Source organism: Manis javanica, chromosome 6 (genome assembly GCF_040802235.1).
Source record: "Manis javanica isolate MJ-LG chromosome 6, MJ_LKY, whole genome shotgun sequence".
NCBI lineage: Eukaryota > Metazoa > Chordata > Mammalia > Pholidota > Manidae > Manis > Manis javanica.
This window is the reverse complement of record NC_133161.1, coordinates 148,307,621-148,334,203: the sequence shown is the minus strand read 5'-3', so window position 1 is coordinate 148,334,203 and position 26,583 is coordinate 148,307,621. Positions and strand designations below refer to the sequence as shown.

Below are 26,583 nucleotides of genomic sequence, written 5' to 3'. Positions count from 1 at the left end.
CATCAAACTGAAACACTATTCTCATCAAAAGACATTGTTGAGAAAGATGAAAAGCTACATACCAGGGGATATATTTGCAAAGGACTTAGAGCTGGAATATGTACCAGGAAATTTTAAAAAATGTCAAGCAAGAGAAAGACAAATACTGTGTGATCTCACTTATATGTAGAATCTAAAAACAAAACAAAGCAACCACATTCATAGAAAAATTCATCAGATTTCCTTGCTTTCTCAGACTGTAGTGATCGCAGGAGGATAGACAAGGGATTGGATTATAGGAATAGCTTTTGGTCCAAGGCGACCTGTGATTGGAAGGGTAAGTCTGTCTACTGGAATTCAGTCCTAGGAACCCCATTGCCTCCAGATGAAACTCACCTTCTTCAATACCAACTTAGCCAGTAGTAAAGGCTCTTCATCTGCCTCACTCTTTTTCAGTTCAGAAACTAGTTGAGAAATGGAGTGAGGATTGCTGGGTGTCCTTGGTGCTAGGATAAGCCTGTCCCTCTGCCCCACAGCCTGGCCCTGGTATTGCCCGAGGAGCGCCACCTGGTCAAGGGCATGCCTCCCGGGCTGGGAGGGGCTCTCTCCTCAGCAGAGCTGCTGTTAGAGTACTTAGGGGGCTCCACTAAAGAGGGGTTTGCTTTTCCCGTTTTCCCCTTTCCATCCAAAACCTTGAGTCCAACCCCCTTCGGTCTGATTGGAGGACTTCTGGGAACACAGCAGCCCATTCAGAACTCTTTGTCCCCTGCTGGTCAATGGGCGTCCTGGGGCCCCCTTACCTGGGGGCGGGTGCTTCCCTCTCCTGGGCCCTCTTGGAAGCAGACAATGTTGTCCCTCTGCTTTACAGTCTTAATGAGGTGGCTTAAGGCCTCATCTGTCTTGAGGGCCTCTCGATAATTTCTCGGAGAGTCTACTTTATGTCCTTATGCAAATAGGCCTCCCAGCAGCCCATCTTAGATGTCAGAATTTCTTGGTTGAATATGTAGGTCAGGCTTCCCTGCGATGGAATTACAGATCTGTAAGAAACGTGAGGACTTCCGCTCAGGAGATAGACCTTGTCAGAGAGGCTGGGCGACGTGTAAGTCAGGAAGCACACAGGAGAGTTAGAATTTGAATGTCCTAACTCCCAGTTCAGAATTAGAAGATGTACTTTTATAAAGGATTTTTGTTTGAAAGGAAGGAAAGAAGCCCAGTGCAAACTAGTTTAAACCCCAAATGGCGTTTATTGGAAGGATACTGCGGCAGTTCACAGACCGTCTCCCTGCACTGGCTGTGGGATGAGACCCCTGGCCATGGGGGTGCGTGCTTACTATGTCTGTCTCTTCTCTGCGTGAGTGAAGTTCCAGGGCCTGTGTGACTCGTGTCTTTCTTGGTGACCCTGACAATGGCAAGCCGTGCAGTGAGCTGGTATCTGGGAGGGCAGCTCCTCGTGGCTGGCATTGTTATGCTCCCTGCTGTCCCCTGCTTAGTGGACACGTACCCTGGAGGTGTAACAGGTGTCACTTGCTCAGCAGGGAGCATGTTGAGAATGTGGGGACATGCCCTCCCTCTGTACCCCTTGAGAACATATTTATTGTTTTAATCCTTCCCCATTCCTAGCCCATAGCAGATGCCCAACGCACGTTTCTTGAACTGAGTCGGCCTGTAGTAAACGTCGCCCCAAAGATCCTGTGGTGCAATCCTGAGCAGCGGCTGCACTCCCAGAACGGCCTCTCTGGGGACAGTCCTGCATCCCCAGGGACAGAGGTGGGTCTCCTGAGGCAGCCAGCCCGCAGCCTGACCCCCGCTACTCCTGGAGACGGAGCCACTGACCTGCAGAGGTCGAGAGCTGAGCTTCCCAAACCCCTCCGCTCAACGGCATTTTCTGTGACAACCAGGACTCAGTTTTTCCAGATCTGGCAAAGTTCTTATCTAGTCTCTCATTCAGAAACTTGGCCCTGTGAGACATCTATTATAGTCAAGATGATAATGAAACCAACCAATGGCCCGCTTTTCAGCTCAATCTTTACTTGCTTGTCCAGAAAATTTAAACAAGGGGCTGAAACACTCGGGGACAGGGTGGGGCCAACGTTTATTGACAGTTGCAGGGGGTCCTGTTCATGGAGCCCAGACACAGAAGATGCATGTCTCCCCTTCCCTACTCTTAAAGCCTTATTGTGTGGATGGAGTATGTTGATGCCCCACATCCCTCATTTTCCAACTCAAAGCTGTCTTCCTGCCTCCTACGGCAGATGCGTGGCTCACACGCTAGAACAAATCAGAGTCCTTGTGTGTACATGCGTGGGCTGCGGTTGCCACGGGGAGACAGAAAAAGCTGTTTGCTCCATGTAGATGTCAATCAGCACCCAAGCACTTGGAGAATGACAGAAATTGCGCACCCAGAGAAGGGTGCTGTCAACGTGTCGGTGAGGGCGTCGCTCCGAGAAATAACCGGTCTTTGCGGGGGTCTCTGTCAGCTGCTCACTGCCCTTCCGTGGCATCAGGGACAGCCATCTTCCTCCTCCTCCTGCGGTAGCACAGCTCCGTCTCTGCGGCCCGCGGAGCATGAACGGCCGGCCTCTGGGCAGCGGGAGTCGCCCAGGGAGCCGCGTCTGCCTGGAGCACGAGGGGCACGGGCGGCGAGGCGGGCACAGAAGGCGCACACCTGTAATGGGCACCGCTCGCGGAGGGGAGACCAGTAACGGGGCTGTCGGCCGACCGTCCCACCTGCCCGTCACCTGGGCCGGGAGTCCCCTGGGGTATTCGGCCTCTTATATTTTTCGCCGGAGAACGTAAGTCCTAAGGACTGGAAGCTGATGTATTTTGCCAGGTCAGAGGAGAAAGTGATAAAGTGAAATGTTGCCGCCACACAGGGTGAAGGGCATGTAAGGAAGGGATTGCTGTCAGTAGCTCTTTGTTCCCGCTGCCCTTTCATCTACGGCTCTTCCGAATGACTCCACGCAGCCAGACCCTTCCCCTCCCGCCCCTGCCCCAGGCACTGTCAGGGCGCGAGCCGCAGAGCCCCGCTGCATCAGTAGGGGGTGGTGGTGCCAGCACCACTGATGCCATCAGTGAGGCCGGGCGTTGGCCTGCTCGTGCAGTCCCATCATCAGGAGCAAACAGCAGACGGCTTCTCCCCAGAGCCAAGCCCACCCCTGCACTGGCAGAGCCTGAGAAATGGGGCTCCTTCCCGTGCTGTTTATGCCCGAGACTCCAGCTTTCTCCAGCTCTGCTGTATTCCCCTGGGTTCAGACGACTAGGCCCCTGTGTCGATGGAGAAGTGTCCTCACTGCCTGTATCAAGGAAGGCCCACAGTTTCCACTTTTCATGTTTTTGAGCTCTATCAGGTTGTCATTCTGTCAAGGACAATCTTAACTTGTGGCATCCTGAGACTAGGTGACGACTTAGTCCTGAACATTTCAATTCATACAGTAAAATTAAAGTTAAAAAGAATGTATACAGCAAAAAGATGATCTCATGTTGTAGATCTGCTATCTAATAAATGATGGATTTTGTCAATAAATACCAAACCACTCTATTGCTAACATTTGAGGGATGTGATCAAGAACCATTCCAATGTGCTTCCCCACTCGAGTGAATTTCCTGTGGTTTTGTTTATGTGAATGCAGAAAGAACAGCTTCTCAGGAGTTACAGCCTGGGTATGGCATCACTAAATCAAGTCCTTCAGCTGATTCGTTTTTTCCAGTCCCCTGACGGTCTCATTGCCCAGCAACCCATTGATGAATGAAATGTCGATCCTTTTTACCAAACTCACTGGTGTTTGCTTTATGTTTAACTGATGTCTTAGGCCGAGAATATTGATACAAATGACTCTAAAATAGTAGGTTCCATGCAACACATACAGACATGGCCAAATATCTTCCTAACTTTCCAGTTCATCTTTGATCTTATGTGAATGGTGGCAGAACACCTTCTCTGTGATCTGAACTGTCCTTCTAAGGGACCCCAACCATGAGCCATGTTTTTCTAGTCTGATGCCTCAGGTACCACAATAATGGCAGAACACACCTTCCTACTGCCAACGGACCACGTTGGCTTGACTCTTCCTTACAAGTGGTCTGAGCAGAAGGTGGTGTGCGGTGGCTAATGGCCTCGGGCCAGTGTGGAAGAGGCCCCCAGGGAGCACCTTCCTGGCCCCAGGGAAAGCCCAGGACGCACAGAACTCTGCATTCCGCAGATGCTGGAGTAGCTCTCCTCCCTGTGGAGAGGCTGGTGGCTGGGGACAGGCGATGCTTGTGTTCTCTGCCACAGTGTCACCGCCTTAACTACTGGTGGGTGTCACGTCTGCCACAAAGTTGCAGCTTTCTCTTTGTAAGGCTTGATTTTCTGAGGTTATCTAATTCTTCCTAGATTTGATGTCTGCAATTCAGCTAAGCAACCGGCAGGCAAAGAGTGGTGGAGACGAGGAGTTTGCAAACTTTATCTGTAAAGGTCCAGATTGTAAATACTTTCAGCTTTATGGGGACATACAGTTTCTGTTACAGCTACTCAATTGTGCCATTGTAGTGAAAAAAGTGTCCATAGTCAGTGAATGAGCATGGCTGTGTTACAATTAACTTTCTTTACAAAGCTAGGCAGGGGGCAGGATTTGGCCCATGAGACAGTGCCAGCCGCTGCAGGCCTTGCCCCTTGTTGTTCTGATTGTGTGTGCTGCCAGTTTAAACAGCCAAGCAACACACACAGACCCCAAACACTTTTAAATACATACCCCCAATACATACTTATTTCTGTAAAAATAAAAAGATAAAAAGTTGTTTATGTAACAATTGCACAAGGGCATCACACATTGTACATATAAATTGGATTTTTAAGAAATGAGCTGTAGGTGCCACACTTCTGTCAGGTGTGATTTTGGAAATAAGCATGCTGTCCCTGTCACCGGAGCTCTGAGAGGGCTGCGCATGCTGAGCGACAGATTCACGATTAACAGCAGTGGATTTAAATCCATGATTCAATAGTTTTCTGTCCCGTCCAGCGGGACTTAGTTATTTGTGGGGACGAGGGGGATCCGACCTGAAAGAAAATGGGGGCGAGAGAAGAGCGAAGGCAAGACAGTATTCTGATCAAGCCTTCAAATTTTATTGTAAGACGGGGGTAGATATACACCAGTGTTCAGGGGCAGAGTGGGCCATAGGATACTTGTAGGCAGGGGATTGGCTGCATAGCAGGGGTGGCGCAGCGAGTTACATTCTGATTGGTATATGATAATGGGGAAGGAGGGGGAGAAGAGTATCTCTTGGCGCGCGCGGGCTTCCTTGTTGGCGCGCGCGGGCTCGTAGCTAATCTCCAAGAAGTGAAGCAGGAACCTCATGAACTGTGGCCATCTTGTTGTCTTTGTGTGGCTCCCAACATCTCCTCTCTTTCTATTTATTTTAGAAAGGTGGGCCTTAATCGAGTGAGGGAATAGAGGCCTGGCTCCTCCAGCAGGGTAACATCCTGCAAATGCTCTCGGTATCTTTTAAGGAGGAGAGGCAGAGCTGAAAGCCAAATTGACCTTAATATATCAAGGCTTTATGTACATATGGATACCAACCTCTATGCAAGCCAGGCGTATTCTCAGGGAGGACCAGAGAGGTTCTAGGAAGAACCCTCCCTTGCGGTACTTTGTCTCGCACTCATCTCGATGCCCATACCCTCATAGTTAGGGGTATGTCTGGCTCTGGCTGACCAGCATATAGGCCACATTAAGTACGGTGCCAGAATCGATGGTACCATGGTTGAGGCGCCTGTAAAGTTGAAAACCGGAGACCGGGAGCATTGGTTGGCTCGGTGTAAGACTCTTCATCACAGGCTGTAAGTCTGTGATAATGAACAGCAACCGCTGGCTTGACGAGCTGGTCAACTTGCTCTCGAATAAAAACTGTCAGTTTTCTTAAGGCCCAAGGGCCAAGAGACACTAAAAGGAAAAATCCTGCCAAGGGTCCAAGGATGGTGGGGATCAGAGTAGTTAACCAAGGGGTGGCAGAGGTCCAGTTTTTATACCAGGCCTCATCCTTTTCTCTTTGTTTTTGCCTGGCTTCTAGGTTTTTCTTAACTTTATCAATGCTATCTTGCACTAACCCTGTTTTGTCTTTATAGAAGCAACATTCTTCTTTAAGAGCAGCGCAGAGACCTCCTTCTTTCAGGAAAAGGAGGTCTAACCCTCGGCGATTTTGGAGCACTACCTCAGAGAGAGAGACAACAGATTCTTTCAGGCTGTCTAAACCCTCTTGCAGATTTTGTATGTCTTTATCAATAGCCTGACTAAGAGCATAATATTGTTGTTTAGAAGTAATTATGGAGGCAATGCCTGTTCCAGCCCCAGCTGCTCCTAATCCTAATAATACAGATAAGGTAATGGCGGTTACTGGCTCACGCTTAGTGCGAGTAGAGCCCGAGTAATATGGAAGGAGGTCTTCGGTGGGATGTATGGAAATCTTGGGCATGAGCATGACTAAAACACAATATTCATTGTTAGATATTAATAAGCGCGGGTTAACGGAGGGCGTTATGCCAAAGGAGCAAGCAAAATAAGTACCGTTGGGCGCGACAAGGAATTCATAGGACAGCGGGGGTGAGAAGGAGCTGTTACAAATGGGTACTAGCTGAGGGGGTAGACGCAAGAGGGGGCTATGTATACAGAGGCCTATTCCCGAAAGCTGCGTCAATGTGAGACCCGGAGAGGTTTCTGAAAAACGGGAGGGGTCTGACCAGCGAGTCTTGCTGGAGTCATTGGTAAGTATGAGGTCTGCTGAGGTGTTTACTAAAACTGCTATCCCTTCGTAAAACGGGGGAACGGGGGAGAAACATAACCAGCACTCGCTATATCCAGTGGAGTTAAGGGATTTTGCAGTCACATTAGCCAGGCCTTTAAGGATTTCGCCTGTGGAGGGTAAAACCGGGGGGAGCAAGGCCTGGAAAACAGTACTAGTAGACAGGGGAGAAGGGTTAGAAGGTCTTGGGTCTCTTGCCTTAGGGGCAATAGGGCCAAGGACAACGTGCTTGTTGGCGTTTGGAATGGATCGAATTAATTTGATTTTAAAAGTGAGCCCAGGGTCCTTTCCTGAAACATAAAGCCTTAGCCCCCATTCATGTCCCCTGAGCCATCCATCAATAGGGGCCCTTTTTCCCTTGTCAGTAAAGGTAATGGAGAGCGGTGTACATCGCCCCCTTGTAGATTGGGTGCTTTGACATTCTGGGGTAACAGTTGAGTTAGGCTTGGGATTCCAAGCCCTACTTACAGTTATATAATCCCAGGTGGAGCTAGGCTTCCAACTAGCATCTCCCGTAGTCTCACACCCCCAGGAGTCACAGAAATAGGAGTCTCTATATCCACATTTATAGTTAAGGGCTCGATCTCTATGAGCTCCCGGGCAGACATAAAATTCTGTTTCTCTGAGGTAGGTTCTCCTAGGGGTGTTGTTACACCCAGGAGAGGTGGTAGATTGTCCCTCAGGGTAGGTCTCAGGGGAGGTGGAAAAAGGAAAGTAAATGTCTGGGGTCCCCCAGGCCGCAGAAGCTCCAGCGGCCAAGTCACAGAGATCAGGGGCAAGAACAGGCCATGGGGGGGTACTTGCTAAGGTGGAAGAACTGAAAACGACGTCTCCTGCTTCATTGGTGACTGTCCAGGTGAAATTGGAAATCTGATGGGTCCAAACGGGGCGAAAGGTCATGACGAGGGTCAATAGTGTACATATCTTCATTTTTGCCTCCTGAAAATAAACAGAAAGGGAAGGCTTCTCAGGGGTTAATATGCCCTGGACTGGAATTATTATTGTTTCTGCCTCTATTTGTGTCTAGGAGTTTAATGAGCCTATCTGGGAGCCATCGGGCATTTTGTGCCTTAGCATCATATATACAAGCATGTCCTTTCCCCCATATGAGCACAGGGTCAGGCCCGTGCCATGTATTGGTCATCGGATCTCTCCACATAGCTTGTGCATAATTATCTGCCGTGGAGGGATGCCAAAGGCGATCAGCAGCGGTTTTACCCGCGGAGTCATAAGTAAGGAAATTGAGAACAAACAGTGCATGATTTAGGAGTGTCTTTGCATTACCTGTTCTCGGATAGAGTACTTCTCCCCCCGACTGAAGTTTGAATAACATGTTTTTAAGGGTTAAGTGGGCTCTTTCAACAATGCCTTGGCCTTGGGGATTATAGGGAATTCCTGTTACGTGCTTAATATCTAACTGCGCACAGAACTGTTTAAAGCTAGAGCTGGCGTATCCAGGCCCATTGTCAGTTTTTAAGATTTTAGGTTGTGGTAGATATGCCAGGCATGAGAGAACATGGGTAATAACATTTTTAGTTGCCTCTCCCGTTTGCAAGGATGCACATAGGAAACCACTACATGTGTCAATAGACACATGGATATATTTTAATTTACCAAAGGGAGGGTAATGAGTGACATCCATTTGCCATATCTCTCCTGGAACTAACCCCCGGGGGTTGATTCCGTTATGAGGCTCTGGGAGGAGAGTTAGACATCCTTGACATTGTCGAACTATTTGGCGGGCCTGTTCTCGGGTGATTGAAAATTTGAGTCTAAGAGTGTGAGCATTGAGATGATGTAGTTCATGAGCCCGTTGGGCTGCAGCCAAGGGTGAGTCTGGCGTGACAGAGGCTACTAATTGAGTCGCCAGATCAACCCTGTCATTGCCTTTGGCAAGCGGCCCTGGAAGGCCAGTGTGAGCGCGTATGTGCCCGATGAAAAAAGGGGCATCGCGGCTTAAAATTAATTTTTGCAATTTTGCGAATAGGGGGGAAGCATTTGTAGAGGGACGTATGTAAGGCACTGTCTCTAATAGGGGAACAGAGGTTGCTACATAGGCACTATCAGTGTAAAGGTTAAAGGGGGCATCTATTAAAAGCTCAAAAACCTTGATTATTGCAGTTAGTTCAACAAGTTGTGCAGAAGAGAGGTCTGTCTGTATTCGAGTAACTTGCCCATTAATACTGAAAGCGGCTATACCGGAGGAGGACCCATCAGAGAACACCATTACAGCCCCAGCAATTGGCGTGGTTTTAGTCCTTTTGGGAAAGACAACCGGGGTCTTTTGAAGGAACTGGACTAATCTGTCTGCAGGGTAATGATTGTCTATTGTCCCCTGGAAGGAGGTGCAGCTAATTGCCCAATCATCATCATGTTGAATAAGCCATTGTAATTGAGATGTATTGTATGGGAGGGTTATAACTTCAGGGTCTCTCCCAAACAACTTGAGAGCTGCCTCTCGGCCTAAACGTAAGAGGGCAGCAACTAATTGAGGATAGGTAGCTAAGACTCTAGGGGGGGAGGCTGGCAAATGAACCCAAAATAGTGGATGGTTCTGCCAAAGGACTCCTGTAGGGGAGAAGGGGGTAGGGAAAATGAGCAGCCACAAACTTAGATGTGGAGAGAAGTAGCTAATGGTCTGTTCAGAAATAGCCCGCTCTACAATGGTTAATGCCCTTTGTGCTTCTGATGAAAGCGAGCGGGGGGAGGAAGGATCAGGGTCTCCACGTAGGACATCAAACAAAGGCTTTAACTCTCCGGTGGTCAGCTTTAAATAAGGCCTGAGCCAGTTGATGTCTCCTAGCAGACGCTGAAAATCATTAAGAGTGTTTAAGGAGCTTCTCTTTAACTGAATTTTTTGAGTGAGGATTTTATTAGAAAATAATTCAAAGCCTAAAAATAGTTGGGGGGGGTGGACCTGGACCTTTTCTGGGGAAATTTGTAGTCCTCGATCTCGGAGGGCAGTGACTAGCTGTTGACTGGCTGCATAGAGCTGTTGCTGGTCAGGACCGGCAAGAAGAATATCGTCCATATAATGGATAATATACAAAGTGGGGAAGAGCAACCTAAAGGGGTCTATAGTCTGGGCTACAAACTTTTGGCAGAGAGTGGGGCTGTTGGCCATTCCTTGTGGGAGAACTCTCCACTGAAACCGGGGAGAAGGCCCTACACAATTGGTGATGGGTATACTAAAGGCAAAACGTTTGCAATCATCAGGATGCAAAGGTATGGAGAAAAAGCAATCTTTTAGATCAATTACTAATTTGACATACCCTTTAGGAATGGCTATTGGAGAGGGAATTCCCGGTTGTAATGCGCCCATAGGGACCATGGTCTTATTAACCGCCCTGAGGTCTTGTAGGAGCCTCCACTTGCCTGATTTCTTTTGGATTACAAAGATTGGGGTGTTCCAAGGGGATGTAGAAGGTTCAATATGTCCAGCAGCCAGCTGTTCCTGCACTAACTCTATGGCTGCATTTAATTTTGTAGTGGTAAGGGGCCATTGATCGATCCAGACAGGAACATCACTTTTCCAAGTAATCTTGTCTGCCTGGAGTGCAGGAGGAGCAACGGCCCTTACGAAAAATGTTTTTCAAACCCTAAACCTGAGCGATCTATCTTAGGCGTGGCCAGTATCGGGTTGGGATCTCCCTGTTTTAGTTTGCCCAACCCCTGACCAGGGAGGTAACCCTGTGAAAGCATCTGCTGTGTTACAACTTCATTAGGGCTACACATGATGACTTTCATTTGAGAAAGGATATCTCTTCCCCAAAGATTTACTGGCAACCCAGGAACTACGAAGGGTTGAATGAATCCGGTATTTCCTTCTTCGTCTTCCCAGTTTAGTAACTGTGAGCTCTGTAAGGTGTTTCTTGACTGTCCAATTCCTTGTAGATGGGTCAAGGAAGCGTGTAAGGGCCAGCTGGAGGGCCATGAAGCCTGAGATATGACCGTAGAGTCGGCCCCCGAATCTAAAATTCCTTCAAATACTTTTCCTTGGATCTTAAGCTTAAGAGTGGGGCGTTCTTTAGTAATGGCTTGGATCCAATATAAGTCTGAAGAACCTGGGGTAGAGGAGCCTCGCTTCTTATGAATAGCAGGGTGAGATGTACTTAAAGGGAGGGGGAGTGCCTGCGCAAGGCGCTGACCTTTCATAATGCTGACAGGGCACTGGGGAGCACTAGCAAGAATTTTTATTTCTCCAGTATAGTCATTGTCAACTAAGGAAGGGTGGACAATAAGGCCGTTTATTGTGGTGGAAGCTCGCCCTAAAATTAGAAAATAAGTATCTTTGGGAGGTGGGCCATAAATTCCTGTGGAAATAATTGTAACTCCCTCTTCAGGCGTTAATATTGTTGAGGAGGAGGCACAGAGGTCAAGTCCTGCACTCCCGGGTGTGGCCCGATAGAGGGCGGGAGTGCTACAGCTAGGCTGTTCCCCGAGGCCGGCTGAAATGGAATTGGCTGGGGGGCCCGGGGCTGGCCCCTCAGCCCGTTTCCCTGAAAAGGGGGGATGAAAGGATTTGTGGTACTGTAAAAAGGATTTGTTGGATTGTTACGGCACTCTTTGGCCCAGTGCCGCCCCTTATGGCAGCGAGGGCAAATACCGGGGACTGACCCGACTCTAGGAGGAGGAGCTGTGGTAGGGCATTGGCGAGCGAAATGGCCTGGCTGTCCACATTTAAAGCAGTTACGCATAGGCGGTGCGCCCCTGGGGAAGGAAGGAGGATAAGAAGCCGGGGGAGTCTGAACAGCGGCACCTACAGCTAAAAGGGCTTGGACTTTGGATGTAAAAGGATCGACATCTCTACACATTCTCAGCATTTCATCAAGAGTTTTGTCTCGAGTCTTACCGCGGAGGACGGCTCGACATGCCGAATTGGCTTTTTCATAGGCTAGCTGTTTTACAATCTTATCATTGGCAGCCGCGGAACCAAGGGTCCTTTCGGCGGCCTCTAACAGTCTGCTAACAAATTCGCTATAGTCTTCTTGCGAGCTTTGAGTGATCTTAGTTAGAGGAGTGTTAGCAGTCCCGGAAGCAGGGAGTGATATCCAAGCGCCCAAAGCGGCATCTTTCACTTGAGATAAAAGACCAAGGGGAAGGCGCTGCTGTCTGGTTTCAGAGATATATCTGCCCTGTCCCGTAAGCTTATCAAACGTCCAGGACGCTGTTGGGGAATGAGGGTCTTTTACATTGGCAGCAGCGATGGTCTGACAGCGGTCAGCAAAATCTGCCTTCCAAGTTAGAAACTGACCACGGGTAAGCACAGCCTGGACTATACGCAGCCATTCACCTGGGAGTAAATGTCCTCCTCGAGACAGCGAATCAAGAACTGAAAGGGTAAAAGGGGCATTGGGGCCATAAGCTTTAACGGCCGCATTCAGCTCTTTTAAGCTTTTGAAATGGATTTTGTGAAATTCTCTAGGGCCATCGGCAGGCTCGGCCGGCTCTGGCTCAGCCTGCTCTTCCCCCTCACTTTCTAATTCCTGAGCAGCAGGGGCGTCTTCACCATCGCTTTCAAGATCGCCCTCTTCCGGGCTACGTGTTGTGGAGGTGGGGCCAGAGCGGGCGGAGGCCCGGGTAAGAACAGGAAAGAGCAGTTTTTTAGGTTTTGTGGCTGTAAGCGGTTTCTTAGAGAGGCTCCTTTGCGAAGGTAATGAGGGACGAACTGGTTGGGAGCCAACCAATTTTTGGAGATGGCAAGTTATTCTTTGTTCTACTATCTGTGCTATTAGGTCTTCAGTGCTGGTAGGGGGGCTAACAGGACCGGGAGCCGGAGGGGGTAGCGGAGGGGCCGACGGGGGCAAAAAGGCCGAGGCGCAAACATTGGGAGGCCGAATAGGGGGAGTGTAAGAAGGGGGGTTAAGCGACGGGGCGGCAAGGGGCCAATCTGGGTTGTGATACCTGGCCGCCTCGTCTTCTAGTTCGGCCGCGTCTCCCGGATCTAAAGGTTCGCTATTTTGGCTCTTAGTCACGACCGGAAAAACTTTTTGTGTATCGACAAAGTCCGAATCTCGAGGGAGAGGCGGGTAAATGCAACATTTGGGAGGGGTATCATGGAGGGCACCGAGCAAAGATGGTGTTAGGCTAGGGGAGGGGGATTTAGCTGATTTTGGAGCAGGGGGATCACTCGAAAGAGACGATTTTGAGGCCGCCCGAGATAGGGGGCGGAGGCAATATTCTGCCACTGACAAGAGTTGACGTTTATCAGGGTCAGTATTTTCAACAATATCTCTGATAAGACTCCAATAGGAAAATACTGAAACAGGAACAGAGTCAGGGCCGTTTTTGATAAGATAATCATTTAAATCTCTACCTACTTTCTGCCATTTTTTAGGATGAATTTCGGGGCCATTAACAATAAACCACGGACAGACTTCATCAACAAAAATAAAAAACTTTACCAAGTCTTTCTTTTTAACTCGAACTCCTCTCTCCCTAAGCGAACTTTTTAGGTCTCTTATGAAGACCGCTTCTTTACTTAATCTAGTTCCCATTTTCTTATAAGGCGGCCGGTACTCACCAGGGACGACGACCTCCGTGAGCGGCGAAAGGCGTCTCCTATTGTTTCATCAAGAAGGGGTCTGGCCAGACGATATCTTACTCGGGGGTCCGCCTGCGAAGGATCCGCGCCTCTGGCCCCACGTTGGGCGCCACTTGTCCCGTCCAGCGGGACTTAGTTATTTGTGGGGACGAGGGGGATCCGACCTGAAAGAAAATGGGGGCGAGAGAAGAGCGAAGGCAAGACAGTATTCTGATCAAGCCTTCAAATTTTATTGTAAGACGGGGGTAGATATACACCAGTGTTCAGGGGCAGAGTGGGCCATAGGATACTTGTAGGCAGGGGATTGGCTGCATAGCAGGGGTGGCGCAGCGAGTTACATTCTGATTGGTATATGATAATGGGGAAGGAGGGGGAGAAGAGTATCTCTTGGCGCGCGCGGGCTTCCTTGTTGGCGCGCGCGGGCTCGTAGCTAATCTCCAAGAAGTGAAGCAGGAACCTCATGAACTGTGGCCATCTTGTTGTCTTTGTGTGGCTCCCAACAGTTTTCTTGATCATTTCACACATTTTTGGCTGACTTTTTATTAGACCCAAATAGGTCTTTATTTTTATTTTTTAATGTTGCTGGAAAAAAACCTCAAATTATTTTTTATTTCAACAAACTCATACTGTTCACTCTGTTTCAGGCAATGCCTTAAGTGTTTCAACAATACTGACTTATTTAATTCTCATAAAAGCCCTGCGGGGTGGGTACTGTCCCGACCCCCAGCTCACACCTCAAAAACTCCAGCCCTAGCCGTGCTGGGTGCCTGACTCGGGGGCTCTTAGCGCTGAGCTAAACTGAACCCTTCTGTTCCCTTCTACTTTCATTACTACAGTTAAACTTTCGTCCGCACTTTCTTTTCAGGAATATTTGAAAGCTACCTGTCTGTTTAGGGTGTAGCGGCTTAGGTAAGACTAGCTGATGTCGCCCTGAAGTCCCCTTACCCAGGCACGAGGAAGCGGCAGGATATTGCAAGGGAATGAGTGGGACTGAGTCATGAGGGCGCCCCTGTCAACCTCCCAGCCTTCCGGAATTCCCACTTTCCCTTTAGGAAAAGCAGAGGGAAGCGTTCCTCTGAGAGAGGACGGCTCAGGGAGGGAGCAGGTCGATTTCTATATTAAGGACCGTTAATGATACTCCGAATGTCTCCGACCTGACGTACGCTTTCAGTCCCCTAGTGGGTGGTCTGGCCCACCTCCTGGAATATGCCCCCCATGCCTTCTAAAGGAATGACCTGTGGCCCATTTACATTATACCACATCCCTAATAAAATACGGACCTTGTTTATGCTAACAAACATGATAAGACCAATCTTTAATGACTAGGGCTGGCATTATATAAAAATAAGTGGGAACAGCAGTTTGATGCCACTGCACTAATCTTCAGGTGTCATTAGTGACGGTGGTCACTTAAAAACTCTGCTGCTATCTTCAGTCTTCAAGAGAAAATAATCTTCAAAGCTCTGGACCTTGCAGCTGAGCAGCCGTTTGGCATCGGTGCCGCACCCGGCAGCGTGCTTCCTGCGCTTTCGTTTTTGAGTGTGTGACCCGGTGCTTCACGCTCCCTACACGGTGGCTCTCATGACGTCGGGAGCCCCTGCAGGACCTACTGAACACAGAGTGCTGGCCCTGGCCTTGGGCTTCCAGGTCGGTGGGTCTGGGGTGGGGCCTGAGAACGTGCATTTCCAGAAGCATCCATGAGAAGCTGCCTCTGCTGGTCCAGGGGACCCACTTTGGAAACCACCACTCTGGGTCACCGTTCAGTCCCGCTTTTTCCAGGAAGCAGGAATTGGCTTTCTGTCGTACACACGGTTTTCTATTCCATGTGGATTTGCTGTTCCCCGGAAATCCAGATGCCTTGTCCGACCCCCTTAGGTAGACCTCTCCAGGCTTCTCCTGCTGTCAGCTTTTACCTCCTGCCAGTTCTGGCTCAGTGTTTACTCAGCAAGGGCCACCTCTGAACCCACTCCAGCAATTCCTGGTCTGTCCGGGCACAGGGTTCAGGGATTGATCATGGGAGGGCTTATACTCCTTCTTTTCACACTATGCTCCTCCTCTGACCAATTTCATACCATCACCTCCCCGTTTCAACTGTCACCTTGAGGTGCTGACTCCTCAGCCATACGACTATAGCTCTGGCCTCCCTCCTGAGCTCCAGAACTGCCCGCCTCAGCTGAGCGGTAGCCCTCTCTTCCTGGATGGGCCGTAGACCTCGGGGCCTCGCTGTATGGGATGCACTGAGTTCCCCAGAAAGATAGGGTGAAGTCCTAACCCCCAACACCTGCATTGTGGTCTTATTTGGAAAGAAGCTCATTGCAGATGCACCTAGTTAAGAAGAGGTCATCCGGACTAGGTGGGCCTTTAATCCAATTCTTGGCATCCTTCTAAGAGGACAGACACAGACACACAGGGAGAAAACCCACTTCCCGTGGAGGGGGAAGGTTGGAGGGATGAAGCCACAAGCCCAGGCTCGCCCAGGAGTGCTGCCAGACTGCCAAAGTGAGAAGAGGCCCGGACAGATTGGCCCCACGGCTGTCAGAGGGAGCAGGGGCCCTGCTGCTTTGATCTTGGACGTCCGGCCTTCAGAAGCGTGAGACAAGAGATTCCTGCTTTTTTAAGCTGCCTGGTTCGCGGTCCTTTGTTACGGCGGCTCTGAGGCATGAAGCCCTCATCATGTCCAAAAGTGAAGCAAATGTCCCTTTTCTTTACCAATAATCCTAACTCACTTCTTCTCCTAAAGTCTTCTTTCAAATAATAGCATGATAGTCTATAGTCTTCTTGGTCATTCAACTAGAAAATTGGGTTTATTTTACATTCTTCACCCTTCCCATCCTCTCAATCATCACTTGTGTTAATGCCATCCCCTATCCCATTTTCCCTGCAACATCTGGACCATTGTAAGAACACCTGTAGCAATTCTTTTTGTCCACCCTTCTTGTCTTTCCAGTTAATTCTTCATGCCTGCTGCAATGATCTATCACACTAAAGTACTTAGAGGTTACCCTTTGTTGAGAACTGACTTTGTGCCTAGAAATGTGCCAAGTTCTTTCACATGTATTTGATCTTCACAGCAATTTTAAGTGGTAACTATGAGCATTATCTTCACTTTAAGGATCAAAGAAGTGGTGCTCCAGTTCACAAAGTTCTTAAATGTCAGAGTTGAAAGGTGAAGTCCTACCCACCCTACTACACTCCCTGAAGCACAGCTCCATCAAATATGGAGCCCTGGAAAGGCACAAGGGCCAGCCCTCAGCGCTGCCCCCAGCCTCATTTCCCTGTGCATTCATCTACGGCCTCCGCTGTAGGCTCACCAGGCTGCACACCGTTCCCAGAACATGTGGATTCACCTTCCTGCCTCATGACCTCATTTCACTGCCCCAAACCCCTGGCATACCTCGGTGCCAAGCTTACCAGTGGCTCCTTTCACCAGTACTCCAAGTCAGAGTTTTCCTGCTGCTTCCTTGGGGTCGCCTACTTAGACCTTAGGCCATCCCACCTTGCTTTAGAGCTAGCCACTGACAGGTTCCTGTCCCCCACGGTCCTGCTTCATGGACTCCGCCGTTCGGTGGTGTCATTTCTTTCCTCCCATCCTTTATAACGCACCTCGATAAGTGTTTGCTGATTTGAATTGCTAATAGCAGCAATAATAACCACTTTAATGACACCAGCAAGCCTTCGCTAGGCAGTAATACTCAATAGTTTCAGAAATAGTTGAAACATAAAGTCTTTTAGTAAAACATGTCTCAGTTTTCCTTTCCCATAACTGAAAACGAATTTCTTCATCTATTTACCTATTTTGATGTAATGGAAGAAGCTTCATTTGAAATCCCTGCGCATTTCTATTCAATTTGATGCTCCGTGTGATAGACATCAAAATCTGTCTAGTTTCCTGTAGAAATAAAATGCCCCCCAAGTGGGGGTGTGGGAAACCCACGTTGTTTCCTATTCTCCAGAAGATACTCATTCCCTTCATTCCTAGAACTTGAAGCCGGTCCCCTCCGCTAGTGATTTTAGGCCGTGTCCCAGCTCGTTTGGACCTAACCCAGGAGTGGCCTTTATGATCAGGGATCAGACTGAGTAGAAAACGGTGCGTGTGCCCGGTTCCCTCACCATCCTGCCCACTTAAGCCCAGCTTCAGTCACCTTGGCGTCTCTGAGAACTGACGCAGGATCAAGCTCCACACTTCTGGGCAAGTGGGAGGAACACAAAAAAGAAAACAGAGAAGAAAATAAACGATCCCATGGAAACCAAACCAGAGCAGACCCTCTGGCCATGGCAGAATCACTTTCTGCTTAAATAAGAATCTATTTAGGAGTCAGTCGTGTGTCAGTGATTAACCAAAATGGTTATAAACGTGGGTGCCTCCATAAGGCACAGACTGAAGAAAATGATTAGGAAATAATTAAAACAGGGTGTCCCACAAAGCAGAGAAATGGGGTGAAAAATAAGTGATCCCTCCTCCCTCTAGGGCTTTTTTATTTTTTTCTGAACTGGAAAAATCTCCAGTTCCTGCCCCTAATTTGAAATACCTAAAGCACCGAATTTACTGCAGAAAGTGTACTTACCATCTAATCGGTGAAACCCTAGAGGGAGATGAGAGCCGAGCGCAGCAGGGGCTCCCAGAGGCGCCACACTGTTCACGACTCTGCACGCACAGGGGGAAAGTGCCCCATTCCCATTAAAGAGCAACACGGTTGGTTAAAGAATGAACACAGAGCAGCATTTCTTCATTAGTGTCATTGCGGGAAGCTGACGCTGTGAAAGCTGGAGGCCACCAAGTGGGATATTGCAGCAATAAAACAATGAAAAAATGAAGCGCTCCATTCCCTTGTCAATCTCGTGTGCTCGTCTCTCTCTCTCTAATATACCAGGCGCTACCACGGTACGCGAATGCATATTTGCAGCTACCTTCTGTGCTTGGTAATTGTGCTATGGGCTCTTTCTCCTTTGACAGAATTTGCTTTAAATGAAGGAAAGTGGCAGGTTGGAAGAAAAAACCCCAGCGTTGCCAAATCACCAAATCAGGAAACTGCCGGAGGGAAAACTAGTGCTGAGGCGGGTATCAGTAAAAATGATAAAATGATGCTGCACTTCAGACGGCGCTTCGAAGAGACACGTGATGCAGGACACCAGAGAGGTGGGGCACGGGGGGCTCCTGTGCGTGCCTACCCTGTTTAAACCACGAAGGTAGATACAACGGGGTACGGCCACTTAGGCAAAATTTTAATGTCTAAACAACACGTATATCCCACCGTGATGCAGTTGTCGGAAGGCTGATTCTCCCTCCGGAAATGGAGGAAGTTGGCTTCATAATCAGTTCTGTCCAAAACTCCTTGCTGTGCAGGGATGTCGCCTTGGTAGGCAGCAGGGATATGAACATGAAGAAGCCATGCCCTCCTTGGATTTCACAGTCTAGCCAAGGAATACGCAGGCACACAGCCTGTTCGTAGCCCCAAAGGATGGAGCAGAATATTCCCCGACCTTCCCACGGAATCACCCGGCAGCCACCTGTCAGGGTCAGGGTGACCCACCTTTTCCTAGTCTTCCCTTCATTCGGTCCCATTTATCCACTTTGCCCCCAGACCCACCTCCATCTGGACGGGCAGCATCGACTCCTGATGTGTGGGGGTCGCTGAAGAGGTTGCAGGCTTTCACATTCGTAAATAAATACCCCCTTTCCCTTCCTGACATGATTGCTTCTCAAGGATTGACCTCGGCGAGTGATCACACGAACCACATCTTTGCCTCTTCATTCTGTTTTACCGAAGAATTCCCTCCCAAGAAAGTGTAAAGGAGGGAAAGATGAGGGCAGAAAGCCCCATCTTGCCACAGACAACACGCACCAAAGTAGTGGTGTGAGCAAAGTGCTGTGAAGTTACTGAGAGCTTGGGGGCACCATGAGGGGCTTCGTGGAAGAGGTGACATTTATTGAGTGGGATGTTTATGCTCAACACGGTGCTATATACTGCTGAAGGACCTAAGGTGAGCTCTGCCTCCTGTCCAGAAGGAGCTCTGAAGCAATCACGGAGGTAAGATACACATGCACGAAATAAAGAATACAAGATGACCTCTGGTTGCATGTGTGATACAAATACATTGAAATTTCTGGAACTGAAATGTATTTTCTGTTTCTGTGCCAAATAAGAGTGGGTCTAGGGAAAAGTAACTTAACTATTTGTACCTGGGAAGATTTACTTCTGGAAGTTAGTGTGTGAACCGGCTAAAATAGCTCACTTATCATACCAAACAGCTTGCTTTTCAATATGCTAAGACCTTTGCTTTGTGTGGCCATCAGTTCAAAGCTCTCATTAACTACTTCATTCTAACTGGTTCTCCGCCCCCGTAAGACCTGCCTGAAGCCATGAGCCCTGGTCCCAAAATACTAAAAGTATCCTTCCTTGATTTCCCCCTGAGACACTACTAAGAATGCCAAACTGGTACTCTCCTGTATTGCCGTGAGTCTGACAAACAGCTTTGCTCAATCAAAAGCTTCTTCTGGTGGGCTTTTTGGAGACTGACAGAACAATTCAATGATTTCCCATAACGACAGATGTGTGGGCTACCTGGTAATTTCTGTAGCCATACAGTCTGTGCATAAATGCTTCCTTTATCTCTTACTCTATCTGAGGATGGGGCCCAACAATAAAGCAATAGTCATGGCTGGAAGGTTATTATCTAAAACCCTAGTAAAGCACTGAATTTAAGGAAAGCTTTCATCTGAGTGGCACCCTGAGATGTGTGGGGTGGCACTGATGAGGTGGCATACTGCAGATGAGATTTGAGTACATCTCCGAGTAAGGCTTGTAAAGTTACCTCATTCCCTGGGCAATAGCCAAGGTTCCTTCTGGAAAATGAACTTAAATCATGTCAGTGCCTGGGGATCAGATACACACGGAATTGTCTGAGTAACTGGGGGTGGAAGGATGTAAGGCAGCCAGCTTCCAGAGAAGGGTAGGGCACCAAAATTCATGGTGAGGTGAGTGAACCCATGGGATGAGCATCTGTGTGCAGGGGCAGGGTGTGTGCAGGGACGTGCAGCCCCCTCTCCTTGGGCTCAACGCGGCCCAGACTCCCTGGGGGCGCACACACTCTGGGAAATGTGCATGACTAAAGGAGCCACCTCACTGGACTCTGCAGCACCGTGGCTGAGCCACGCTGCTGTGGTGTCCCCGCGGGTGAGACAGGAAAGGGAAGGGTTTCTCTGGTCTGACTCAACAGGTGAGGGGACTTAGGGCACAAAAGACTGGAGCCCTGGGGGCTGAGTGTCTTGTCCTTGGCAGGACACAGACCCACATGCAGGTGTATTTCAGAGCAACAGAGGCCAGAGAGGGTCACCTTGAAGCATGAGCACGTGTGAGACGTATGTAAGCCCCACCAGACTGCCAGAAGGACTTTGGGGATGAGATTTCACAAGGTACCTGAACCACTTTTATGGGTCATCAAAGCCAAGAATTAATAAAACTTAGGTATGAATCTCAAGGATCCCCCAGCTTGAGCCCAGAGGCTGGTGATGGCTGGGAAAATTGGAGTCACTTCCACAAAATCATTGATTTCCTGTAGGAGTCCTCGAGGGAGGAAGTGGCCAGGGTGGTGGCACCGGGCATTTCCGTGCAGGAGAAAGATGGCCATGCCTGCTTTGGTCTGGGTCTTGTTCACCTACTGAAGGACCTCTCCACAGGCTGATCACACTGTGGAAGAAAGCAGTCAAGAGCATAAGGTATTCTAGATGAATAGAAGCCAATGGGCACTGGAATGGTCACAGAAAAGCCCTGTGATGAAGATAGATGGCCTGAAAGGGCCGGGAGGGAGAGTGCCATCCCTCTGTCTGATTCCACGTGGCACACGTCCCTTGTCTGGAGGCTGGGGTGCACCAGGCCCCTCGCTGCTGCAGTGCCTTTGTGCTTGAGCCGGGAGGGAAGGCAGAGGCGGCGAGCCTACTTCTGCCACCATCTAGCACCTGCCCCTGTCAGCTCCACGTATTGATGTTGATTATACGTCCTAGCTTTTCCAGGGCAGTGCTAGTTTCAAAAGAATGGTAGAGACGAAGGGAAGACCCAGGTGCCACACTGCCAATGGCATTGCTCAGGGCTCGCCCTTGCCTGGCCGCGTGCCTTTGGACAAGTCCATTTAGCTCAATCTCTTTCCTCATCTGTAGGAAGAGGGACTAACACAGACCTACTGTAAGTGTGGCTTCCCCCTGCTGCAGCAAGGGGAACGCACAGCCCCAGGACACGCCCGCTCTGCAGCTCTCTGTGCAGAGCAGGTGATGGCCTCTCCAAGGACGTTTGACAGCAGTGACACGTCCTGTTCCCAGCCTGGCGTCTTGAGGCCAGGAGAGGTCATGTGCCTTCCCCTTTCCACTGGCTGCTGCCCAGATGAGGTGCCCACTCACAATTAGACAAAGAACAAGATGGGCAGGACCCCAGTCCCTGATGGGCTGTGGGGAGGAGAACTGCCTGCTGAGCCGGTCTGCCTACCTGAGGAATAAATTAGGTATCATGCTTGAGCAGGTGCACTTGGGGAGGCCCTGAAGTTTGACCTTAGCCATGTTGGGTATATTTCCCAGAACTGTTAGAAGCCAAAGGAAATGGAGGATGTGACATCCCCTTATAAACTAGTGTTTTACAAATAGCTTCTTGCTGCCACATAATTGAATGAACCGTTGATGGAAGTAAAAATTCTGAAAGACTAAAAATACCCTACTGTTGAACTAAATTATCCAGCCTAATAGTACATCAGGTGATTAAGAAAGGGTAACAGACACACAGTGCCATTTGTGTGTTTATTCACCCTGTCTTCAGGTGAACACCTCTTGTCCCCTTTGGGGAGTCTGGGGAGTCTGGGGAGGCAGTGGACATGAAGCCTGAGGGGCTATGTCCCCTGTCCCCACTGCTGCGTGCAGCCAGCTCAGTGGAGGATGGCTGGATGGAGTGCACCTCTGTCCGGCTGCAGGGGGTGCAGGCCTGACTGCCTGGGCCTGCCCATGCCTGCCCTTTGCCGCCAAGAGCCCTGGCTGATGCCCCGGGCCGTTGTCAGCGCTCTGCAGCGGAGCCGGCTCCCAGACACAACTTAGCCATTAAGCCACATCTGTGTGGAGAAATCTCCCGGTGGCCTTCATTAGGGCCCTTCACGGATTGTGTCAACACCTCAGGGGATGTGGAAAGCAGGTGTAGCTTCCCTAAGTGGACAGCAAGCAGATATTTGGGGAAAGGGCGAGCCAGCCGGTGAGGGCTTGCGGGAATAGGATGCAGCCTGGCGCTGCTGCCCGGCACCCACATCTGACCTGGGCTGCAGGGCCCCCTCTCACCTCTCTGCCCACTCTCTGCTCTCTCCCCGTCTCTGCCCTTCCTGCTGTCCCGTGGAGGCTGTGGGCGCTGGCTGGGTGGGGAGGTGGGGAAGCTCATGGGGATCCCGCTCCCGGTGGAGCCCCTGCTTTCCCAGCCTCTCCCCTCACCGCACTGGGCCCCTGAGTGGAGGAGGATGCTAGGCAGGACCCCGGGGCCCAGGCTCTGAAAGCCCCTCCGTCTGTGGTGGCGGGCCTCCCGTCTCCGCTGCAGGGGCTTCTCCGCTGGACTCGGTCCCTGCTTTCCTGACAGGACCTCTGCCTGTTGCTGCGCAGGAGGCCCTTTGCCAACAGCCTGGCCACGGGGCCTGGTAGGGGAGAAGGGCTGGGGCCCGGGGTGCAGGCAGACAGGTGTGTTTCTGGCCCGGCGCTCTGCCCCTGCGGCCCAAGCTTTCCTTCTGAGTCCCACGCAGCCTGTCTGCTGACAAGTGTTTACATGAAAAGGCACAGTCGGAGTGCATGGGTCCAGCCTGGGAGGCAGACGTCGTTTCCATTCCCCTCATCTTTCTGTTTGTCCCACGACGGCTTGTGACCCTTAGATTCTCCCCCTGCCTGATCGTCCTCAAGACCAGCGCTTCCTGCCAGCCTGCGGTCAAGTGGCCTTTCTTTGACGCAAGTGTCGTTTACTTCTTTAGGTGAGAAAGAAAGGTCTAAAAGCTTGTTTTTAACTCAAACTTTCACTTTCACTTTGGAGCGAGAAGAACCCTCCTTATTGGAGGACCACTCCAATCAGACAGGCTGCTTGCTGCCTTACCTGCAGGTGGGTACGAGGACCCGGCGTTCCGAGGAGGATCTGGAGCCCAGCCTGGCTACTCACTAGCTGGGACGATGTGGGCTAATTATCTCATGACTCAGTTTCCTGCTCCGTAAAGTGGGGATCAGATTCTGTCTCGCAAGGGCTTGGTGGGGTAACTAAAAGATGGAGCACATGTTAAGTACCAGGCATAATACATATTAGTTTCATTCATTTCCAACAGCCTGTAGGCAAGGAATTTGGAGGGGGTAGTAACGATTCAGACAAACAAGACCGTGCTTTCCTGAGATGTGTCCAAGACTCTTCACTGTAAAACACAAAGTAGTGTTCCAGGAGAGATGGCGACTCCCTTCCAGCGCTTGGCTCTCATGTAGCCAGAGGCTCTAGTCCTAATGGGATCCCACCAAATGAAAACAGCAGAGGGAAAGCCTGATATTAATGAAATTACTCCACAGTTATTAAAAAAAAACTCAACTAAGACATCGACCTGGTAAAGAGAATGCAATGTGATCGTTCACTTGTTTTTTTAATTTAAGTAAAAAAAACTTCTGAATAACTGTATTTGAACTTTCCTAAATCAAAGCACACTTGAATTTTCATCTGGGTCTTTTAAGATAAACCATGTGTTAATCTCAGTGTAATATAAATCGGTCTCGGGGACTGAAGTACAGCATAGAGCCTATAGCCAATAGTTGTGTAACACCTTTCTGTGTTGATAGATAGTAACTACACTAGCTGGGGTGAGGATTTAATAATGTATCTAACTGTTGAATCACTATGGTGTATACTTGAAACCAATATAATGTTGCATATAAACTATACTTCAGTAAAAAAACTTTTTAAAGAAAGCTAAGATAAACTATGTGTTTCCAAATGGCCCAACATTTGGTACTAATTTGAGCCTTCATTATATATTTGACTAAAGGAGAGGTCAGTGTCAAACAATGGGACAAGGTATAAACAGGACTATGTGTGAGAGATAGCATGTTTCTCAGTCTTTAAACTATACCTTCAAAATATAAAATAGAGTCTTTCGAAAGAGAAACTTCTATTCAGTGATCTGTAGAGCAAAACTGAAATAGTCATGTGCACCATAGGCATGCGGCAATTCCCTCTCCAACATTTGTTATGAAATAGCCTTTAAGTTTGAGCACAGGTAAGGGCTCTATGTTTACAGCAGGAACTCTTACATGACACCCAGGCTCCCTGGAATTACTTGCCAACCTGCACACCTATGACTAGCAGTGTTTTTCTCCCAGGGCAAAGAGTCATTCTCTTTCAGCAGATTCTCAAAGGGGATCTTCACCCCAGAAAAGTTTAAAAGCCTCTGGTTGGGAGATTGCGCCATGCTAAGAGTTGACCCACTTCTAACGTGTCGGGGCCCCACATGTAGGCCAGCACCTCCCGCAGTTACATTCTCCTTTCTTCCCTACGATGCTGCGGGGGATGGTAACTGAGGGTCGCTGAGCTCGTGCGGCGTCACAGAAGGCGCAGTTCACCAGACCTCCCCAAGCCACCAAGCTGATCTCCTCCTCCCAGTAAGGCTTCTCCTCCAGGCGCCATCACAGCAAAGTGATGGGGTCTCCCGCAGGCGTTCTGCTCTTCATTCACGGCGCAGCTGCTCTTCCAGTCACATTTCTATGATCAAATACTTAATTTGATCATTCCTACAAATCCATGAGATGGCTATTTTTATTACCCTTTTACAGAGGAAGCAGCTAAGTCTCAAGATGGTTGTTAACTTGTCCAGGGTTATGCTTCTGGTTAATTCAACAGGAAGTGATGGAAGCATGTTTAAGTTGGACAGTAATATGGTGAGATTTGCATTCATAAAAGATGGGTGACATCTGTGTGGAAATTGGTTGAAGTGGTGCAAGAGCGGGATTAGACAAAACAGTCTAGAGGCTGTTGCAGTACTGTAGACAAAAGACAACGCGGCCTGAGCCAGCGTGGTGATGGTAGAGTCAGATGATAACTGGGGTACATGGGACTTGGTACTGACCGAAGGTGGGAGAGGCAGGTGCCAGAGATGACTCTCAGGCTTCTAATGCGAGCGACTGGTAGGCAGTGGTGGTGGCCAGCCTCCAAGGGGGCCCAGTGAATCCCGTCTCCTGGTAGTCACACCCTGTGTCGTGCCCTTCCACTCTGAATCACGGCTGACCTGCGTACCCACTAGAATACAAGAAAATGCCAGTGTCTGCCTATGAGACCAAGTCCTGGAGGTAGTACAGCTCCCTCCTTGCTCTCCTGGACTGCCTACTCTGAGGGAACCCAGCCTCCGTGCTTTGGGAGGACGCTCGGGGAGCTCAGTGGAGAAGTCCACGGGGAGCAGGACCGCGGTCTCCTACCAACAGACAGCGCCAACCTGCCGTGAGGGACCCGTTCTGGAAGGGGGACCTTCCATCCCCATGACAGCTGCCCTGGTCAACATCCTGACTGCAAACGCGTGACACTCGGAACCAGAAACATCCAGGTAAACAAATCCCAAATTCCTGACCCACAGAAACCATGAGATCATAAATGCTTTCTGCACTTTTAAGGCACTGGACTTTGCGGTGATTTGTTTCATAGTGAGAGAGAGAACTGATCCAACATGAGTGCTTGGTCTGGGTGTTTTGAAGGAGGGGAGATGAGTTAGTTTGCGTATGTTCCATTTAAGATGCCATCTAAGTGGAGATGCCGAGTAAACAGCTATACACAAAATGTCTGAAGCTCTGAAGAGAGCTGGACTGGAGGTTGAAATCTGGGACTCTGTGGCATATGGATGGTATTTGAAACCAAGAAAAAGTGTGAAGAAACAGAAGAGAGGCTTCCTGGAGGAGGTGGTAACTGAGCTGAATGCTGATATCTGACCAGGAGTTACCCTGAAAAAGAACCTGGGGGTGTGAGCTGGGGTTGGGGAAGAGGAATTCCAGGGCCTTTAGGAAGCTAGGGTGCCAATAAACTACTTGTGGAAAATGGTGTCCTCTTGATTTGAGGTCATATACACTTCTAAGTATCTCCTGAGTCATTTAAACTCCTACTTAAATCTCCTGAGTTAGATAAAGTTCTCAGTCCATACATATACCTCCTTGAAAGGCCAACCCTGATATGGTGCTAAAGGATAAATGAAATTGAAACATAAAGTATTTGTGGTCATTAAAAGATACACTTGGAGGACTTGTGCTGGGGGATGATCATCAAAAAGCC

The 26,583-nt window shown here is 49.3% G+C and overlaps 1 protein-coding gene and 1 long non-coding RNA gene across 3 annotated transcripts in view; one reads left to right on the top strand and one right to left on the bottom strand.

Moving 5' to 3' along the window:
• Positions 1-26,583, top strand: part of RBM7 (RNA binding motif protein 7) — a 63,327-nt gene that overhangs the window by 10,641 nt on the left and 26,103 nt on the right. The window lies entirely within an intron of this gene.
• LOC140850032 (uncharacterized) lies at positions 5,059-26,542 on the bottom strand. The gene is made up of 2 exons (XR_012132759.1): positions 5,535-26,542; positions 5,059-5,456 (listed from the first exon to the last, which is right to left on the bottom strand). It is a non-coding gene; the product is annotated as an uncharacterized lncRNA (long non-coding RNA).